At 44.7% G+C, this 20,065-nt stretch overlaps 1 protein-coding gene across 1 annotated transcript in view; it reads left to right on the forward strand.

The window, feature by feature from the left end:
- POLN (DNA polymerase nu) overlaps positions 1-20,065 on the forward strand; it is a 171,136-nt gene that overhangs the window by 113,083 nt on the left and 37,988 nt on the right. The gene's annotated exons all lie outside the window — the stretch shown is intronic.

Raw genomic sequence — 20,065 nt, forward strand, 5'->3', positions numbered from 1 at the left:
TCCAGAACATTTCCATTACCCTAAAGAGAAACCCCACACCCAGTAGCTATCATTCCCCAGCCTTCCCTCCCGCCCGGAAACTACTAATCTATTTTGTCTCTATACATTTGTCTGTTCTGGGCATTTCACATTAATGGGATCATACAGCATATGGCCTTTTGTGACTGTCTTCTTTCACTGAACATAATGTTTTCAAGGTTCATCCATGCTGTAGCATGTATCAATACTTCATTCCTTTTCATGGCCAAATAATATTGCATTGCATGGAATAATGTATTCTGTGTATTTCAGTATAAACAAAAAATAATATTCCATTTATTTATCCATTCATCAGTTAATGGGTATTTGGGTTGTTTCCACCTTTTGGCTGTTATGAATAATACCGCTGTGAACATTCATGTACAAGTCTTTGTGTGGAAATATGGTTTCATTTCTCTGGGGTAGATACCTAGGAGAAGATTTTTGGGTCATATGGTAATTCTATGTTTAACTTTTTAAAATTGTGGTAAAATAACATAACATAAAATTTACCATCTTAACCATTTTAAAATGTACAATTCACGTCACAACAGTGGCAACTATATTGAATTTTTTGAGGAATTGCCGGAACAGTTTCCAAAATAACTACTCCATTTTACACCCCACAAGCAGTGTATGGGTTTCCAGTTTCTCCCCCTTCTTGCCAATACTTTTTATCCTGTGTCGTTTTGATTCTAGCCATCCCAGTGGGTGTGAAGTGGCAGCTTTGTTGTTTGATTTGCACTTCCCTGATGACTGCCAATGTTGAGCATCTCTTCTTATTCTCTGTCTTTGTCTCTTTCCCTCCTCTACACCTTTACACAAGTGCACCTGGGTGTTTTGCTCACCCCAGCTTTCTCTGCGTACTTCCTACCAGAAGATGGTCTCTCTTCTGTTTCAGTTCCTGTCCAGTTAGGATGTAAGATAACATAGAATTTTTAAGGCATGTGATAGATTTAATAATACCCCTGCCCTCTCTCCCGAGGAGTGGAAAGTCTTAGAAGATTGTTTCTACCTAGGAAGGAAGAGTATTTTGCTTATTTGTTTCACATATGAGCTTTGTTGCCATCTTAATGCTTTGGTGGAAGGGTGCTATAGATATTCTCCTTGACAGTGTGAAAGAATCTATCTGTGATTCAAGGTGAGTGCTTGTACATAGATCACTAAGCGTGTTTTTTGTTCAATGGGCCCAAAGCTACTCTGGCTGTTGCTGACCAAGTGTTACAGAAAAATATTTTTGTCAAAGTATCAGGCAAAGGATGCAACTAAAGCAGTGCCAAGAGGGAATGAGGAAAGATCTCAGATAAATCATCAAACTTTCTGTCTCAAGAAACCTGAAAAAGATGATTAAGGAGGAAGAAGGAAGGAAATAGTAAAGATAAGAGCAGAAACCTATGAAATTGAAAAGAGAAAGCAATAGCAAAAATCAATGAAACAAAAGTTGGTTCTTCAAAAAAAATCAATAAAATTAATAAACTCTAGCAAGACTGAAAAAAATAAAAATAGAGAAGACACAAAGCACCAATATCAGGAATAGAACAGAGGATATTAGTACAGATTCTGCAGACATCAGAAGGATAATAAGGGAACACTATGAACAACTTTATGCTCAAAAATTCAACAATTTAGAAGAAATGGATCAATTTCTTGAAAACCACAAAGTATCAAAACCCAACTATGATGAAATAGATAACCTGAATAGTCCTATAAACGTTAAAGAAATTGAATGTTTAGTTTAAAATCTCCTGAGAAGGAAATCTGCAGGGCCAGATGCCTTCCATGGAGTATTTTACCAAAATTTAAAGAATTAACACCAGTTGTATACAACCTCTTCCAGAAAATAGAAGAAGGAACACTTCCCAATCATACTGTGAAGCCAGTATTACCCTGATACCAAAACCAGACAAAGACTAAAAACAAAATAAAACACAATCCCATGCAGACCAATATCACTCCCAAATTTAGATGTAAAAACCCTCAGCAAAATATTAGCAAACGAAATCCAACAACATCTTAAAATGTTGTATGGGTATAATTATACGCCATGTCCAAGTAGGATTTATTCCAGGTACGCAAGGCTGGTTTAACACTCAAAAATCAGTGTAGTCCACCATGTAGTCAAGCTAAAGAATAAAAATAATATGATTTTATCAATTGACCTACTAGACAAAGCATTTGACAAAATCCAACGCCCATTCATGATAAAAATTCTCAGGAATTTAGAAATAAAGGGGAGCAACCCCAACTTGATAAAGAACATCAGCAAAAAACCTACAGCTAACAGCATATTTAATGGTAAAAGGCTAAATGCTTTCCCCCTAAGATCAGTAACAACTTATTAATATTGAATATTGAAGTTCTGCCCACTAAATAAGGCCAGGAAGAGAAATAAATGGTGTATAAATTGGAAAGGAAGAAATAACACTGCCTCTATTTATAGATGATATGATTGTCTATATAGAAAGTCTCAAAGTATGTATAAGAAAAAACATTTTTTAACTCCTAAAACTAATAAGTGAGTTTAGCAAGGTTGCAAGACACAGTATCAATACACAAAAGCGAATTGCATTTCTATAAACTAACAACAAACATGCAGAAATCGAAATAAAAAATGCAGTACCATTTACATTCACTCCAAAGATAATGGAATACTTAAGTATTCAGTTAACAAAATATGTATAGTATCTGTATGTCTAAAACTACAAAATGCTGATGAAAGGAATCAAAGAAGATCTGATAAATGGAGTGGCATACTGTGTTCGTGGAATGGCAGACACAACGTAGTAAATATGTCACTTCTCCCTAAATTGATCCATGAGTTTAATGCAGTCCCTATTAAAGCCCAAGCAAATTCTGTAGACATAGACAAGCTCATTCTAAAATTTAAATGAAAAGGCACAGGCCCTAGAATACCTAAAACAATCTTGACAAAGAAGAAAGTGGGAGGAATCAAACCTGATATTAAGACTTAGTACACAGCAATTGGGAACTTCGCTGGCGGTGCAGTGGTTAAGACTTCGCCTTCCAATGCAGGGGGTGCAGGTTCGATCCCTGGTTGGGGAGCTAAGATCTTACATGCCTCAGGGCCAAAAATCCAAAACATAAAACAGAAGCAATATTGCAACAAATTCAATAAAGATTTTAAAAATGGTCCACATCAAGAAAATCTTTAGAAGAAAATGCAGAGTAATCAAGAGACTGTGGTGTTGGCAGAGGAACAGACACATAGACCAATGGCACAGAAAAGAGAACCAGAAATAGATCCACACAAACACGCACAACTGATTGTCGGGAAAGGTATAGAGTCCAGGCAGAAAATAATTCTCTTCAGATTCGTGTTAGGCTGATCACTCACAAAGCCAGCTTGGGAAGTTCATTTCTGCCTTGGATATTGTATATGTCTTTCCTGCATTTTTTTATCTTGTGGTGGTTTTGGGGAGAACTTCAAAAATAAGAAGCTTCTAGTATTTGCATGGTGGTCGCTTCTAATTTCCTACCAGCAGTAGTAATCCAACACTTGTGACTTATACTATAATCAGTTGCTTTGGAAATGATTTTTATGTTCCAAACAGAGGACTAGAATAGCACATGGTGAAACAGCAGCAAATGCACTCTTAAAAATGTTTATTTCATGTAAATGCCTTATTGTTTGAAACACAAAAAGCAAAAAGGCAATTAGATGTACTCTGAAATATTTAGTAACATTTTCAAAGAATAACAATTTTCTTAAAAAAACCTTCAAGAATATGTAGATCATGTATAAAAATGGAGACTTGGAAGAGGTCTTGGAGATCATCTGTAAAGCTATGATGTGACTGATGAAAGTCTGACCCAGAGAGCGGGGCCCTGCCCACGGGTGCACGTCTGAGCCGGGTCAGAGCTGCCTCCTCCAGCTCCAGTGTTTTCACCTGAGCTCGGAAGACACAACCATTCTGCACGGAGGTGGCTTCCTTCACAGTAATCACCACACATGTGCCTGATTAGGTGGTTTCCTAAAAGTTCTACAGGGCAAATAAAAAAGCATTTCTTATTGGTTGTACGTTCAACTCAACATTTTCAGACTGAAACTTAAAAAATAATTTTTCACTGCAGAATATATTAGTTTTTCTTCTGCTTAAGGCTTTTCTTGAGTGCTTTTCTGAGATATTCTCTCGTAAGGCAGGTGTGGTAGATAGTCTTGTGGGCCTCTCTCCTTCTCTGGGGGAAGATGGTGCTTCCCTACCTGTTAGATGTCAGACTTGGGCGTGTGACTTGTTCTGGCTAACAAAACATAAGCAAAAGTGACAAGGGTCATGCCTAAGCTGGGGCCTTAAGCAACTGCACACGGTTCCTCTTGATCTCTTTTGTCTCTATTTTGGCAAAATTGACAGAGGCTGCTCGATCCTCCTGCATTATAAATGGTGGACCAGAATGTGACGGAAAGGCGGTGAAGAAGAGAAAGTATTCTTGCTGCAGGCAGTAAGGTTTCAGAGTGATTTATTATGGCAGTATAACTTGACCTATCATAGCATCTACAGGACTGGGTGCCAGGACTAAGAGGCTGCTGTAATGAATCCTGAAACGCGTGGCACTGGCTTTGGGGCCAGGTGGCAGGCAGTGAGATGTTTATTGGAGGCTGGAGGATGGCACTTGGTAAGTGGTATGACATTTGGCAAGACTGTCACCTGTGATAACTTGTGAAGCAACTAATACCCTAATGAGCTGAGGTTTGGGGCAGAGTGGGCCAGCAGAATGCTAGAACATGCTTTGGTTGCTGTTGTCTGCATGTGACAAGGTACCATAAGAAAAAACTCAGAAAAGAACTGGCCAGTGTACAAGTAGGAATGAAAAGAAATAAGAAGATTACAGAAAATTGGAGTTTTACATATTTGAATATAGAAATGATTCTCATCTCCAACCAGTAAAAGATGAATCTGAAGAGGGCTTTGAACAACGAAGGCCAGTTAAAACACTGCCTTTCACAAATGAAAGGTATGGCTTTGATGCCTACTGTTAACATCTCTGAAAGAAGGTGGCACCCATAAATCCTTATAGTTAGACAACACAGCGCTGAACGAAGAGACTAATGCTAGCTTTCCCCCAAGTTCCTGATAAGCTCCAGGCACCTGCGGTGGAGTCTGGAGAGAGGATGCATCTCTAAGCGAATTGTGGGAATGTCTGTTGGCACGTGGAGCTGACTGGAGTTAAACAGGACTTACTGTGTTTCTGAGCACTGTACTTACCAAAGAACCTCCAGTCTGGGCCAAAGGAGACTGTGATTGCAAACCTGGGCCCCACGTATTCTACAGCCAAGAAGCAGTCCGGGAAATACGCTCGTTCCCCCAAGGAAAGAAAATCCTTCAGTGCCCTCTTACATGCAGCCAAGAAAGATAATGGAAAAAGAAGTCCCAGGAGTGGAGCAAATGGCCATGGTGAGCAAGGGACTGAGCAAGGGTCCTTTGTGAGAAGGGCCCCTTCAGCACCTACCCAGTGAGAATTCAGAGTTGCTGTGGACCAATGACGCCCATGTGTCTCCCACTCTTCCCCTTTCCACATGGGAGTGCTTATTGTGGGCGTCCTGTCCCTGCCCCACCGTTGCATAGCACATGTGTGGAGTGAAAGGTAGACTTGACCTTGGCCTCCAGATCAAGAGGAGCCCCGTCAAGACCTGATATAAAGATGATCACAAAATCCTGACGCCCTATCAGATGGAACTTGGAATCGTCACTCTTGTCAAGGGGGAGGAAAGCCAGTATGTGTGGTCAGAAGGGCGGAGTGTGGTGGAATGTATTATTATTCAAGCATATTTGCTATCCCTCCCTAGAGGAAGAGTGTACTTCCTTGCCCGTTGACTCAGGCTTGGCCATGTGACTTGCTACCAATGACATGTGAACAGAAATGACATTTGTCACCAATGGGTAGAAATTTTAAGAGCCAACACATGGTTATCCGTATTTTCTTCTTCCTCTGCCATGACAAGCATCATTGTTCCAGATGTAGGCTAGACTCTGCTCCTGAATCACAGAATGCAGATGACATGGAGCAGAGCCTCAGCTGACCTGTGTTGGACATGTTGCATGAACAAGAAATAAGCCCTTGTGTTTGTAAGCCTCTGAGCATAGCCTAGCCTGTCCTTACTGTACAGCAAAGGTGCAACCATTTGTGTTGTCAGTGTTTGGGTATGTCTCTCTTAAAAATGAGCTTAAATACCACATCCTATCTGAGTGCATCAGGAGGAAGGTGTAGGGGAGGTCGTGCTAACGTTCAAGGGCATGTGGCCTATGAACTTGGTTTCACTATCATGTGGCAGTGTGACCCAGGACCCTAAACCACAAGGTCCCAAGGAGACTTTTCATCACCGTTAGTGGCAACCCAAAAGAGCTCCCCTCCAAAGCTGTTCTTGGCCTTCCAGGCAGAGACCCTCTCAGGTGGTCACCAAAAGTCAGCCTAGAGTACACAGAGCACTCACATAATTCTCTTCAACACTAACCTGCTTACCCAGAGATTAATGAAGCCTTGTACAACTCAGTGATGTAGTACTGGATTATATGTCCTGAAACATAGCTAGTTTAGTTTTTTTAAGTTGTAATTTATGAGAAAATTAAAGGATGAATTTCTAGTTAACATATAAAAAATCATAAGACTATTGCTCTAACCCTAACAATCAAACCAAGATAAATAAACTACAAAATTAGTTTTTCTAAACTTACCAGAAATCTGAGGATACAGCTGAGTTACAGAGCTCCAGAAAGTGATGAGCCCTTCACAGAAAAGAAGAAACCCCTGGCTTCTCTCATCCCTGGTGGAGTGGCAGGAGGAGGAGGAATCTGCCATAGAGGGGATAAGAAGAGACCATCTAAACCCTACTTGCACATGGGCTAGTGTGACAGAATTCTAAAGAGAACCTTGAAAGCCACCGGAGGGAAGAAGACATTATATACAAAGAACAACACAAAATACAGCTGACTTTTTACAGAAACGGCAGAGACCAGAAGACGATGGAACAAACATCCTTACCGTGCTGAAAGAAACATTCAATCTAGATTTTTAGATCCAGACAATTATCTCTCAAAAATTAAGGCAAAATAGAGACAATTTAAGATTTACAAAATCTGAAAGAATGTGTCTTAGTAGACCTGCTCTACTAGAAATGCTACTAGAAGTTCTTCAGGCTCAAGAGAAATGATACCTCATGAAACTGGATCTTCAGGAAGGAATGAAGAACACCAGAATGGGTCAATACCAGGATAAATATAAAAAACATTTTCATCTTTATTTTACATAGTTTATTTTATATATATTTTATATAGTTCTATGTATAATTTATATATAGTTTGAATTCTTGAAAAGACTAAGATTTTTAAAAAGTTTGTAACATAGATCTAAAATATAAGGCATTAAAAAGTACAAAGGGTAGGAAAGGGAGTAAGTGGAATTATACTATTTTCAGGTTCTTACACTGTGAAGTATTACAATATTATTTAAAGGTAGACTATGATGACTTAAAGATGCATACCGTAATTTCTAGGGCAGCCTCTAAAACAATACCAAAAGAAGTATAACTTAAAAAAATCAGTGGAGGTAGGGGCTTCCCTGGTGGCTCAGTGGACTCCATGCTCCCAGTGCAGGGGGCCTGGGTTCCATCCCTGCTCAGGGAACTAGATCCCACATGCATGCCGCAACTAAGAGTTCATATACCGCAACTAAGGAGCCCGCTTGCTGCAACTAAGGAGCACACATGCTGCAACTAAGGACCCCGCCTCTTGCAACTAAGACCTGATGCAACCAAATAAATAAAATAAATTTTAAAGTAAAGTAAATTTTTAAAAAAATCAATGGAGGCAATAAAATGGGATATTAAAAAATATGCGATTCACCCAAAAGAATTCAATGAAAGAGAGACAGAACAAAATGCAAATGGGGTAAATGAAAATCAAATACCAAGATGGGATGCTAACACTGCAAAACAAAGAGTGTGACCAGAAATAAAAACATTTCATAACGATGAAAGACTGACTCATCAAGAAGACACAGCAGTCCTAAATTTGAATGTATCTAATAAGAGAACTTCACAATACTTGAAGCAAAAATTGACAGAACTAAAGAGAGAAATAGAATTTACATTTCATTCATTCCTCCACTGAAAAGTCTTACTGCATTTCCCAGAAGGGAAACTTATTTTCAAATGAGGTTTATTTTATTTTTTTATAAATTTATTTGTTTTATTTACATATTTTTGGCTGCATTGGGTCTTCATTGCTGCACGCGGACTTTCTCTAGTTGCTGTGAGCGGGGCTTACTCCGCTGCGGTGCGTGGGCTTCTCATTGCAGTGCTTCTCTTGTTGCAGAGCACAGGCTCTAGGCACACGGGCTTCGGTAGTTGTGGCGTGCAGGCTTTGTTGCTCCGCAGCCTGTGGGATCTTCCCAGACCAGGGATCGAACCCATGTCCCCTGCACTGGCAGGCAGATTCTTAACCACTGAGCCACCATACATAATTAGGATGTCATGTTGTATCATTTGGATTATTGCTCTTTTAGGATACAATTTATGGCACTGATTTCAAGATACACGCATTGTTAAACATTTGATGACCACAGATTATTATTTTTTTCCTAGATCCTGTGCAGTGCTTCCATAAGAAAGTTCTGCCATAATGATTAACTATAACAAAGGACTCTTCTCTTGATTAGCTCTGCTTCAGAGGTTTTGTTTTGTTTTTTCTTATCCAGTCACTTTCTCCTTAGTGGTATTGTTTAATCTTTCGGATTCTTCTATTAAAAAGTTGATCAGGGACTTCCCTGGGTGCAGTGGTTAAGAATCCGCCTGCCAATGCAGGGGACACGGGTTCCATCCCTGGTCCAGGAAGATCCCACATGCCTCAGAGCAACTAAGCCCACACGCCACAACTACTGAAGCCCGTGTGCCTAGAGCCCGTGCTCTGCAACAAGAGAAGCCACCGCAGTGAGAAGCCCATGCACCACAACGATGAGTAGCCCCTGCTCGATGCAACTAGAGAAAGCCCGCGCACAGCAACGAAGACCTAACGCAACCAAAAATAAATAAATTAATTTAAAAATACTATTAAAAAAACTATGTAAAAAAAAAGATCAGATCTCTGGCACATTTAATTCCTACCAATATTCCTACAAGTGCTGGCAATTTTACAACAGTTTAGTGTTTTATCACCTCTCAGAGCTTCCTAAGGTTACATATTCTCCCAGACAGGACAGTAGTGACATGCACAGGTTAATAGACAAAGCAAAATCGCCAACGCCTGTTGACGAAGAGCCACCACCTTCAGTGGGACGGAGTTATTACTATTCTTCTTGTCAAAGAGGAGAGAGTCCTGGCCTGCCCGGTGACCATAGCCATGTGGCTGATTCCCCGCCGAGGTGCCGAGAGCTGTGTGGCTCGGATAGGGCCACCCCCAGCCTCTGTCCCCCGGGCAGCTCTGATCAGCACAGCTGAGTCTCAGCATTTGGGCGACAGAGTCTCACTACACCCCTCAGGGTGGAAAAACTGGGACAAAATCGCCTGGAGAGTTTTCTCAAATTGTAAAGGACTTCAATACACGTAATGCAATGAGTACCTTACTTTGGAGCTGTAATAGAGATTCAGAAGGAAAAGCAGCAGAATCTGCACTTTGTTCTGACTGCCTGTGCCCAGGAGGTTTCTCTCCCTCTTTCTTCTCTGCTTTCTATCCCTTTCACGGTAAAAAAAACCACAAAACACGAATTCTTGCTGATTCTTACTATATGCCTTGTGTTGTTTCAGGCACATCTCACTTAATGCCTGTGACAATGTTATTCCCCACGTTTTGGATAAACTGACACAGAGGTTGTTAAACTTGCCAGAGGTCACAGGGTCGCCGCCTTAGCAGCACGATCCACAGCCAGCGGGGTGGGTTCTAGGGCCGTGGTTCTTAACCCTTAGGGTTTCAGGGAGTCCGTGCCCCACACCTCTTTCTCAGCCTCCTACGTCTAGAGCTGTGATAGTCAGAGCCTCCACCAGGATTTCAATTTCAAGAGGGGCCATTTGCAGAGGTGTGGCTGGGCGAGCAGCCAGGAGTGCTTGGAGAAAGGCAGTCCCGGAGCCTGGTGAGCGCTGGCAGGGCCCCGGGCAGCTGGTGACAGAGCCCGGAGGTCACATGAGGTCACAGACGCTGTCAGGGCAGCAGCAGCCAGGTGAGGGGCAGGAACACTCGGCGCCTCCTTCTCACCTTCCCACCTGCCGGTGCCCCTGCTGGCCTAACCTGTGATGCCAGAGGGCACCAGAGCCATCTGCGGAGTCCGGTCCCTCAGGACACAAGACAGTGCAGGGATTTAGGGAGAAACCCCACTGAGAAGGATGTCCAGGGAATGAAATCCAAACACTGCCAGCTTTATTCTGATGCAGCCGATGGGAAAGCACAGCTTGCACCGTGGTCAGATGGACTGGTCCCTAAACTGAACCCAAGTCCACACGGCAGAAGTTGCCCCGCAAGGGCAGGGCTCCCCACATGGGAGGACAGACCCGAACGCGTCCGAGCTGGAGCCACCTGGCCAACTTGCCGGTTAGCCAGGCCGCCCTCCCACAGGGATAAGAGAGGAGACATGGGCGGTGGGGCCTGCACCTTCTGCTCCCAGTGAAGGGATTCCCAAGGCTTTATCCAGGGCCCTTTTCCCTCCCCTGGTTCCATCTGGGCTGCAAGTCCACCTGTGCCCTTGGCTACTGGGAATAAGGACGCCCAGCTCCTGGGATGATCATCCAGTTGCCCGCTCAGCAAATAACTGAATGTCAATCACGCGTTGATACAGCTGCGAGAAGACGGCAGCCATGCCCACAGAGCCTGCAGAGGACATTGCACAATGCAGCCGAAAATTTCGTTGTGATGGTCTAGAGGCCATACGGGCGAAGTCCAGGGTGCCGCACAGTCAGGAAGCCTTCCTTGAGGAGGTGAGGTGGCACTGGGCTCTCGGGAGCGAGGAGAAGGTGGGGAAGGAAGGTGGCTGACGGCACAGGGAGCGTGGAGACCTTGGAAAACAGTGGCGTGTCCTCACAGCACCTCTGTCCTGAGCTCCAGGCCAGCGACTCTGGGTCTCAGCGGCGGTTTCCCTGGCTGTCCCAGGACACTTCAGACATGTCTGGAGAGAGCTCGGCACCGGGGCCCAGTCCCCGCAGGGGCCGTCCTGACTCTCCCCTTCCTCCCTCCCAACACCCTGTTCCAGCCAGGCCCGTGGTCCACTTACTGGGCCTCTTAAGTCTGCGACCTCAGCTCAGGCCTCGTTACTGCCCACACAGCTTCCTGACGGCCCTGCTCCACATCCACCTCCAGCTTCCTCCACCTTATCTCTCCGAGATGCAGTCAGACCACGTGGCCCCTCTAGGCCCCCCCGGCTGATGACTGTCACCCACCCCAAGCCAACAAAGCACAGCAAGCCAGGCACGAGCCCCAGAGCAGCCCTGCGAGACCCAGGACCCAGATGAGCGGTTCACCACCACTCTCCACGGTCGCTCTGGTTGGTGTGACAGAGGAGAAGCGTGACAGCCGGAAAGGAAGAGGCAAAAGGACCATTTGGGGCAATGGTGGGATGGCCTGCCTGGGAAGCTAAGAGAACAAACTGAAAGAAAAGGTTGGTCCTAGGATCCGCAAGAAGACCAGGTACAAGTGGACCTACAGAAATTGCTTCCCAAATATAAACAACAACGAGTTAGAAACTATAATGGTAAAAAGCATGCAAAGAGAAAGACATAATACCTATGGTAAACTTAAGCAAAAGTGTGCAAAATCTAGATGAAAAGAAGTTAAAAATAGAGAAACACAGAAAAGAAGATAGGGAATCTCATTTTTATAAAGATATTATTTACACTAATGTATAGATGTAGAAATGTCCTAATAAATGTGCCAGAAATACCAGTAGGATTTTTTAGTAACTAGACAAATTAATCTGTAGTTTATGATGCAAAAATAATCCATAATAATCATGAAAAAAAAATTTAAGAGGAACAATAAGGAAGGCCAAGTCCTACGAGATATTAAGATTTATTATTAAAGCCACAGTTACTAAAACATCATTATAGGATACAAAATGGGATAGATCAATTTAAGAACAAAGTCCCAGAATAGACATACACACACACACACACACGCACACGCGCACACACACACACACACACACACATATAAATTAATACTTGATAAAGGAGATGTTAAAGTGAAAAATGGGCTCTCAAATGATTTGTTAAATAATCCTCTGATGGCCGTGGATTTTTATTTAACCAATATTGTGTGTATTGGAAGAAGAGACTGCCAGTAACACTTTTCTTATTTGACAGCCAAGTCTTATTTATAAGTATTTATACGAATTAGGAACACAGACATGCCAACTTTAGCATTATTCCCAGGGCAAAAAAATGATCAAGCAACAACCTATCAAAATGACAGGAGTCTTTTGAGATGATTCCCACAGGACCCAGCAGCAGACTGTGAAGTCTGGGGGCCTTTCGAGACTTCCAGGGGGAAATTCGTGAGAGAAAAGGGACGTTTGCTGCTGTTGAGGGATTCATGCCGGATTTCATACTTCTTGGAAAACCAGGAAGGACATTCATGTGAAATTCCCCATTTAGCGTCTTTTCAAATCGGATCTATGAATGCTGTTTCTTCCTCCACAGCTGCACAGAGGGAACATCTCCTTCATTTCTTTCTTAGATGCTTTTTTTTTAAATTGTAGAAACTTGCACTTTTATGGCCAGACTCGAATTTCTTTAATTAGCATCGTGAGCACAAAGCAGACCCGTAGGGATGACCTTGGTGAGAAGAAGTGCGGAGGAACCTGAGGAGGGGTTTACGCACCTAAGTGTCTTCTTCAGGGTCATCCACGTGCACCCAGACTAAGGGGCTGCCCCGTTCGGTCACACGAGGGTCGTGGGAGCGCGTGTGGAACCAGCTTCAGAGGAGTGGCAGGCAGACCTCGGTGACGCGCTCATCCGTTCATAGTTCAGAGTGACATGAAAGGGTTGGTCAGAGCTCTCTGTTCAAGAGCGGAGTGTTGGCCTGTGGGCCTCACTTCAGAATGACCAGGCTCCTGGGCACAACACACTGGGGACCCCCCAAGCACCCAAATACAGAGGTCACTTTTCTAGGGCCTTCAGTTTCTGTAGAGAGTTCTCTGGTTCATTTTACTCATCATCATCATCTCTCTGGGGGAGCAGATGCCCGGCTAGACTCATGTTGACCGTGTGGGGCTGGGGGCGATGGGTGGTGAGTCAGAGAGAGGGCGCCTGACCATCTGTCCCCCTCCTGCCTTCAGCCCCTTGTCTCTCTCCTGCCTGGGGCTGTACCTGATGGATGGTCCCAGTTGCAGAGCCTTCCTGGGCTCCGCTGGGCCCAGAGCTCCCCCTGGGCTGTCACCCCTTGTGCACATCCTAAGATGCAGCTGTGCCTGCTGAAAGCCCCTCTCCCATTCTCTTCTTTCTCGTAGATTTATACCTTTCAACTCCTTTGCTCTATTTTAGTGGAATCTCAGGAGGGAGCAGGTAGACATGTCTGACTAGTGTGCCATCTTTAACTAGGACCCTGTCGATTGGTTTTCAGCAAGGAAGCGTTTACATTTCACTGTGGCTCTTGTGAGGGGGAGAAAGGCAGAGGGGCTGTTTCGTCTTCTGGGCTCGTGTCGGGGAGAAGTCGGTAGAGGTGGCAGAGCCAGCAGGTGTGGAACTGACCACACCTGGGATGTGGGGAGGGGGACGGTGAGTCCAGGGTGAGCACTTGGTGGGTGAAGGGCAGGTGAGAAGCCGGTGTGGCTGGTGGAAACAAGAGTCTGGTCTTGAACCTGGGGAACTTGAGCCGTCTCTGCAGCATCCACGTGGAAATACCAAGAGGGAAGTTCCAGGACCGAGGCCCAGAGGGAGGCCTGGGGGCTTGGTGGACGCTCAGCAAGTGGTCACTGTGGGACCACGTGTGCCCTCCTTGTGCACATATCTGAGGGGGGCCAGTCTGATTCACTGTCGCCCTAGCAGCCCCTGAATGGCCCTCACCTCACCTAAACGGGGGTGAGCAGGCGGAGGGGTGCAGGCTGCATGGGGGAGGGGGGAAGGGGTGGCAGTGAGGCCTCGCCTCTGGCCAGAGCTTGGAGTCAGGCTGGAAGCTGAGGAGTGCACGGCCCTGACCCATGACCCAAGGCCATAATCTGCCATCAGGGTTCGCCTCTTCCCCGGGCCACAGAGGAGACTGCCGCGGCTCACGTGGTCTGACGAGGCAGTAGTAACCCCGCGGCTGGGCTCAAGGGCAGCAGGGGCCTCTGCTGCTCAATCAGCTCTCCCTCTGGAGAGCGTGCCTCACTCATTAAGGGCTCCAGGAGCGTGTTTTCTGGGGCAAAATTTAGTAAAGAGCTCAAGGACTGATCTTCTTGCTTTCTCCGGGATAAAAGTCATCAATTCTTTTTTTTTTTCAAATTTGTTACAGGAAATCAGGATTTTTTTTTTTTTTTTTTTTTTTTTTTGGGCCACATTGGGTCTTCGTTTCTGTGCACGGGCTTCCTCTAGTTGCGGCGAGTGGGGGCCACTCTTCATCGCGGTGCGCGGGCCTCTCACTGTTGCGGCCTCTCGTTGCGGAGCACAGGCTCCGGATGCGCAGGCTCAGTAGTTGTGGCTCACGGGCCCAGTTGCTCCGCGGCACGTGGGATCTTCCCAGACCAGGGCTCGAACCCTTGTCCCCTGAATTGGCAGGCAGACTCTCAACCACTGCGCCACCAGGGAAGCCCCAGTCGTCAATTCTTATACATGGCTGGTGGGTAAAATGCTGTAGCCACTGTGAAAAACAGCCTGGCACTTCCTCAAAAAAAGCAAATGTAGGGCTTCCCTGGTGGCGCAGTGGTTGAGCGTCCGCCTGCCAATGCAGGGGACACAGGTTCGTGCCCCGGTCCGGGAGGATCCCACATGCCGCGGAGCGGCTGGGCCCGTGAGCCATAGCCACTGAGCCTGTGCGTCTGGAGCCTGTGCTCCGCGGCGGGAGAGGCCACAACAGTGAGAGACCAGTGTACCGCAAAAAAAAAAAAAAAAAAGCAAATGTAAAGTTACCATATGACCCTGCCATTCCCTCCTAGGCATATGTCTAAGAGAAATGAAAACATGTCCACCCAGAGACTTGTACTTGAGTGTTCGTACAGCACTATTCACAACAGCCGAAAGCTGGCAACAACCCAAATATCCACCAACAGCTGAATGGAAACCACAGTGTGGTCCACGCACATGGTGGACTGTTATTCAGCCATAAAAAGGAGCAAGGCACTGATGCACGTTACTACACGGATGAACCTAGAAAGCATGCTGCATGAAAGAGGCCAGTCAGAAAAGAGCACATGGTGTAGGAGTCCGTTATATGAGATGAGATGTCCAGAGCAGGCAAGTGTATAGACAGAAAGCAGAGCAGTGGTGGCCAGCAGCTGGGCTGTGACAGGGATGGAGAAGGACTGATTACTGGTATTGGGTTGGGTTTGTTTTTTGACTAATGAAGATATTCTGGAATTAGATAGTACTCATTGTTGACAGAGCATTGTGAATATACTAAAAACCACTGGATTGTGCGTTGTAAAAGGATGCGTTTTACAGCATGTGAATTATATCTCAATAGTAAGAAAAAGGTGGAAATAATCAGTTCCTCCCCCTCACAGTATTTTTAATTATAGTGAGAAATGAATGGAAATATGGGTACAGAGTTTCAGTTTGGGATGATAAAAAAGTTCTGGAAATAAATACATAGTAGTGGACTTCCCTGGTGGCGCAGTGGTTAAGAATCTGCATGCCAATGCAGAGGACATGGGTTCGAGCCCTGGTCTGGGAAGATCCCACATACCGTGGAGCAACTAAGCCCATGCACTACAACTACTGAACCTGTACTTTAGAGCCTGTGAGCCACAGCTACTGAGCCCATGTGCCACAACTACTGAAGCCTGCACACCTAGAACCCGTGCTCCGCAACAAGAGAATCCACTGCAATGAGAAGCCCGCGGACCGCAATGAATAGTAGCCCCCGCTCACCACAGCTAGAGAAAGCCCACGCACAGCAACAGACCCAACACAGCCAAAAAACAAAAAGCCAAATAAATAAATGCATAGTAGTGATTCACAACATTGTGAATATACTCAATGCCAGTAAAGTGTGCAGTTAACATGATTAAAATGATAAATTTTAAGTTACGTATATTTCATAATGACTCAACCGAGGGAACCATTCCTGAGTTGCGCACAAGCCATTGTAAATGAGAGCCTTCGGACACGAGGAAATTCAGAGGCCCTTACAAATGTCTGTAAGTCCTGGCTCGAGTGGGGCCTGCAGAGGACAGCTCCCGCCTGGCTGCCCTGCCCACGATGGCCGCCCGCTGTGAGCCTCTCGTCCCCTCTCTGCAGTCACACTAGTTCTCTGCCTGCCTCAAGGGCGGGGGAGGTGCAGACAGGCCTGGCCAGTGGAAAGCACAGCTGCGAGGTGCTGTCCGAGGTCTGGGCGCGCCCTCAGGCCTGGCTCTCGGGCCAGTGTCAGATCCCCAGGAAGTTCGCTTTGGCTGGAGGCCAGTGTCAGTCTGCTTCCACGAGCTGGACGGCGGGTTCGAGTCTGCCCTGCGTCCCTCCCCGCCCCCCAGCTGAGCCCCGCGCTGCGCCCAGAACCTGTGTCCTCTGTCCTGGCCTCTCCTCAGTGTGCGCAGACTTTGTGTTTGCCAGTCTCTTCTGTGGAAAGGGATGTCTTGTGATCTGTTTTTGCATTTTACAGGACTAATAAGGTTCTCTTAGTTAGCCCTTCCAATTTCTACTTTTAGAAATTATTTGTTTGTATCTTTTGCCCAGTTTTCTATTAGCTTCTTTTTCTTAATGACTAGTAGAGGTTCTTTGTATATTCTGGATATCACCTTATTTCCCCAGTGTATAATTTTTAATTTTCTCTTAACTTATGATGCTTTTTATCATACAGGATTTTCAAATTGTGATGGAGAGTACTTTATCATTATTTCTTATTATGGTTTATATTGTTTGTGTCTTTTTATCAATACTCTTCTATTTGGGAAACTTATATTCTCCTTTGTTTTCTTTAACTTGATTTAAAATTTGCTCTTTTTTTTTTTCATGTGTAGGCTTTTAAATCCATCTGGACTTGGATTTTTTGATTTTGTGATACATGAAAACAAAGAGCTAATTTGATCTTTTCAAACAGGGCAAGTCAGTCGCCCCAGCACTATGTGTGGGCATGTCTGTGCTGTACCCACGGCCGGCCTCTGTCATGCACCGGGGCCCACGGGCTACAGGCCTGCCTCTAGGCTTTCCGTGCTGTTACGTATACATGTTTATCCTCATATTTTCTTGATACCTTCATTTGTCTCTAGCTTATTTTTGTGTATGATATGAAGTAGGCATTTAACTTTATAATTGTCCAAGTAGTTAATTAATTCCAACCCAATAGAGATTTGAAATGCCAAATCATAGACTCTACTTCTATGTACACTGTGGCCTGTTTGGGGCTTTTCGTTTTCTTCTGCTCACCTGTGTGTCTTCCGTCAGTGTCAGTACTGAGCTTTCCCTGTCGTACACGACCGCCATTACCATTTGTTCACCCTTCGTAACATCATCAGGACTGTTCTCACGTGGATTGTTTTCGGATGGACTTTAGAATCACTTTATAAAGTTCTCACTTTAGAGTCGCACTGATACTCTAATGATAAAACTTGCCATGGGGACTCGGCGTCTTTTCAGTGTCTTTTCAGTGCAGTGTCTCATCTTCAGGAGCGTGGCCTGCTCTCCATGCACCCCATGAGGTCCCCTCCTTCATAAAGAGCTGGCACATTTCTTCTTAAACTCACTGTCAGGTATTGGGGGGTTTTTTGCTATTGTGAATGCTGTCCTTTTATTGTATTTTCTATCTCAGTACTGGTAGGAAAGTTGCTGATTCTTTTGTATTTACGGTGAGATTTTTTTTTTTAATGGCCTAATTTTTCTGTAGAATTACTATTGGTTAGAAAACAGTTTAATTGCCAAATGTTAAAAATAACAAGAACCAAATAGCCATAAGCCCACTAGAGTTCCTCTTGTTTTTTCCCCACATATTTGTCTACAGTTTTGATTAAAGAAACCAATCATACTATATATGCTATTTTGTAAACTAGAGTAGTGTTATCTATTTTTAAAATAAACTTTTTATTTATTTTGGCGGCGTCGGTTCGTTGAGGCATGTGGGATCTTTCGTTGCGGCACTCGGGCTTCTCTCTAGTTGTGACATGTGGGTTTTCTCTCTCTAGTTGAGGCGTGCGAGCTCAGTAGTTGTGGCACGCAGGCTTAGTTGCCCCGAGGCATGTGGGATCTTAGTTCCCTGATCAGGGATGGAACCTGCATCCCCTGCATTGGAAGGCAGATTGTTTACCACTGGACCACCAGGGAAGTCCCCCAAAATAAACTTTTTATTTTAGAACAGTTTTAGATTTACATAAAAATGGCAAAGATAGTACAACAGGTTCCCATATGTCCCACACCTAGTTCTCTCTATTATTAATCTTGGATTAATATAGTACATTCGTTACAGTTAATGAACCCAGTGCTGATATATTATTATTATCAACTAAAGTCATACATTATTCATATTTCCTCAGTATTTCCATAATGTCCACTTTCTATTCCAGGATCCCATATTGCATTTAGTCGTCATGTCCCCTTAAGCTCCTCTGGGCTGTGACAGGTTCTCAGACTTTGCTTGTCTTCAATGACCGTGACAGTTTGGAGGAGTGCTGGTCAGGTGTGTTGTAGAATAGCTCTTAACTGATGTTTGTCTATGTTTCTCTCGTGGTTAGACCCGGGATACGGGTTCCGGGAAGGGAGACCAAAGAGGTGGCGTGCTTTCTCCTCGATCACGACAAAGGTTCATACTGTCAACATGACCTACCACTGTTGGTGTCGACCTTGATCACCTGGCCGAGGTGGTGTTGGCCAGATTTCTCTACTATAAAGTTCCTCTTTTATCCCCCTAGTCACTAACCGCAGCCCACTCTTATGGAGTTGGGAGTTAGGCTCCGTCCTCTTGTGGACCGAGTATCTATGTGAGTTATGTGGGATTCTTCTGTGTGGGCAGTGTGTCTATTCTCCCTTATTTATGTATTTATTCAGTCACTTATTTATATCCGTATGAACTCATGGACATTTATTCTATCCTTTGGGTTATAGTCCAGCATGACATTGTTTATTTTGCTATTCACATATTCCGGCTTTGGCCAGTGGAAGCTCTTTCCCTTGGCTCCTGTGTCCCTTTGACTTAACCTCTTCAGTGTGTGTGTGTGTGTTTATCACTTCCTTACTCTCTGGCACTACAGGATGCTCCAGGCTCATCTTGTGTGTTTCCTGCCACAGTCGTAGAATCAGCCGTTTCTCAAGGAGCCCTGGTTGCTTTCACTGGAGGTGGTATCAGAAGCCAAGATCTGGGTGCTAGGGGGTGTCCTTGCTTCTAGGCCCTCTCAGCTGACAGAGCAAGGAGAGATGTGTGTGTGCGCTGCCCTGTGTGTGTACCCATGCCTATAAATGTTTGTGTGTGTAGCCATCCGTGTCTGTGTGAAGCCACACATGAGTCCACACTGCTGTCTCCGACTCTAATCCGCCACATGGCCCGTTCTAGCCGCCTCCCTTGCTTATCTACCTGGCATAAACGCAAGTTTACCGAGACCTCGATAGCATATTTTCATTTCAGTAAATACTCTTCTACAAAGTGTCAAATAGCTATATGGGAGTTCACTGTACAGATACGCACTAATTAAACCGTTTCCCAAATGCCTTCCAAAATGGTTGTAATAATGTACTCTCCCACCAGAAGTATATCACAGTGCCCTTTTACCTGCACCTGTGCTAACAGCACATATTTCAGTTTTGCTTAATGTTTGCCAACTTGCTAAGTGAAAAACTCTCTTATTAATTCACTTAATTGCATTTTCTTAATTATTTTTTTGAATTTATTTTCTTTGTTTTTGGCTGTGTTGGGTCTTCGTTGCTGCGTGCGGGCTTTCTCTAGTTGTGTCGATGGGCTTCTCGTTGTGGTGGCTTCTCTTGTTGCAGAGCACAGGCTCT

This window comes from Grampus griseus (genome assembly GCF_964374135.1).
Source record: "Grampus griseus genome assembly, chromosome: 4".
NCBI lineage: Eukaryota > Metazoa > Chordata > Mammalia > Artiodactyla > Delphinidae > Grampus > Grampus griseus.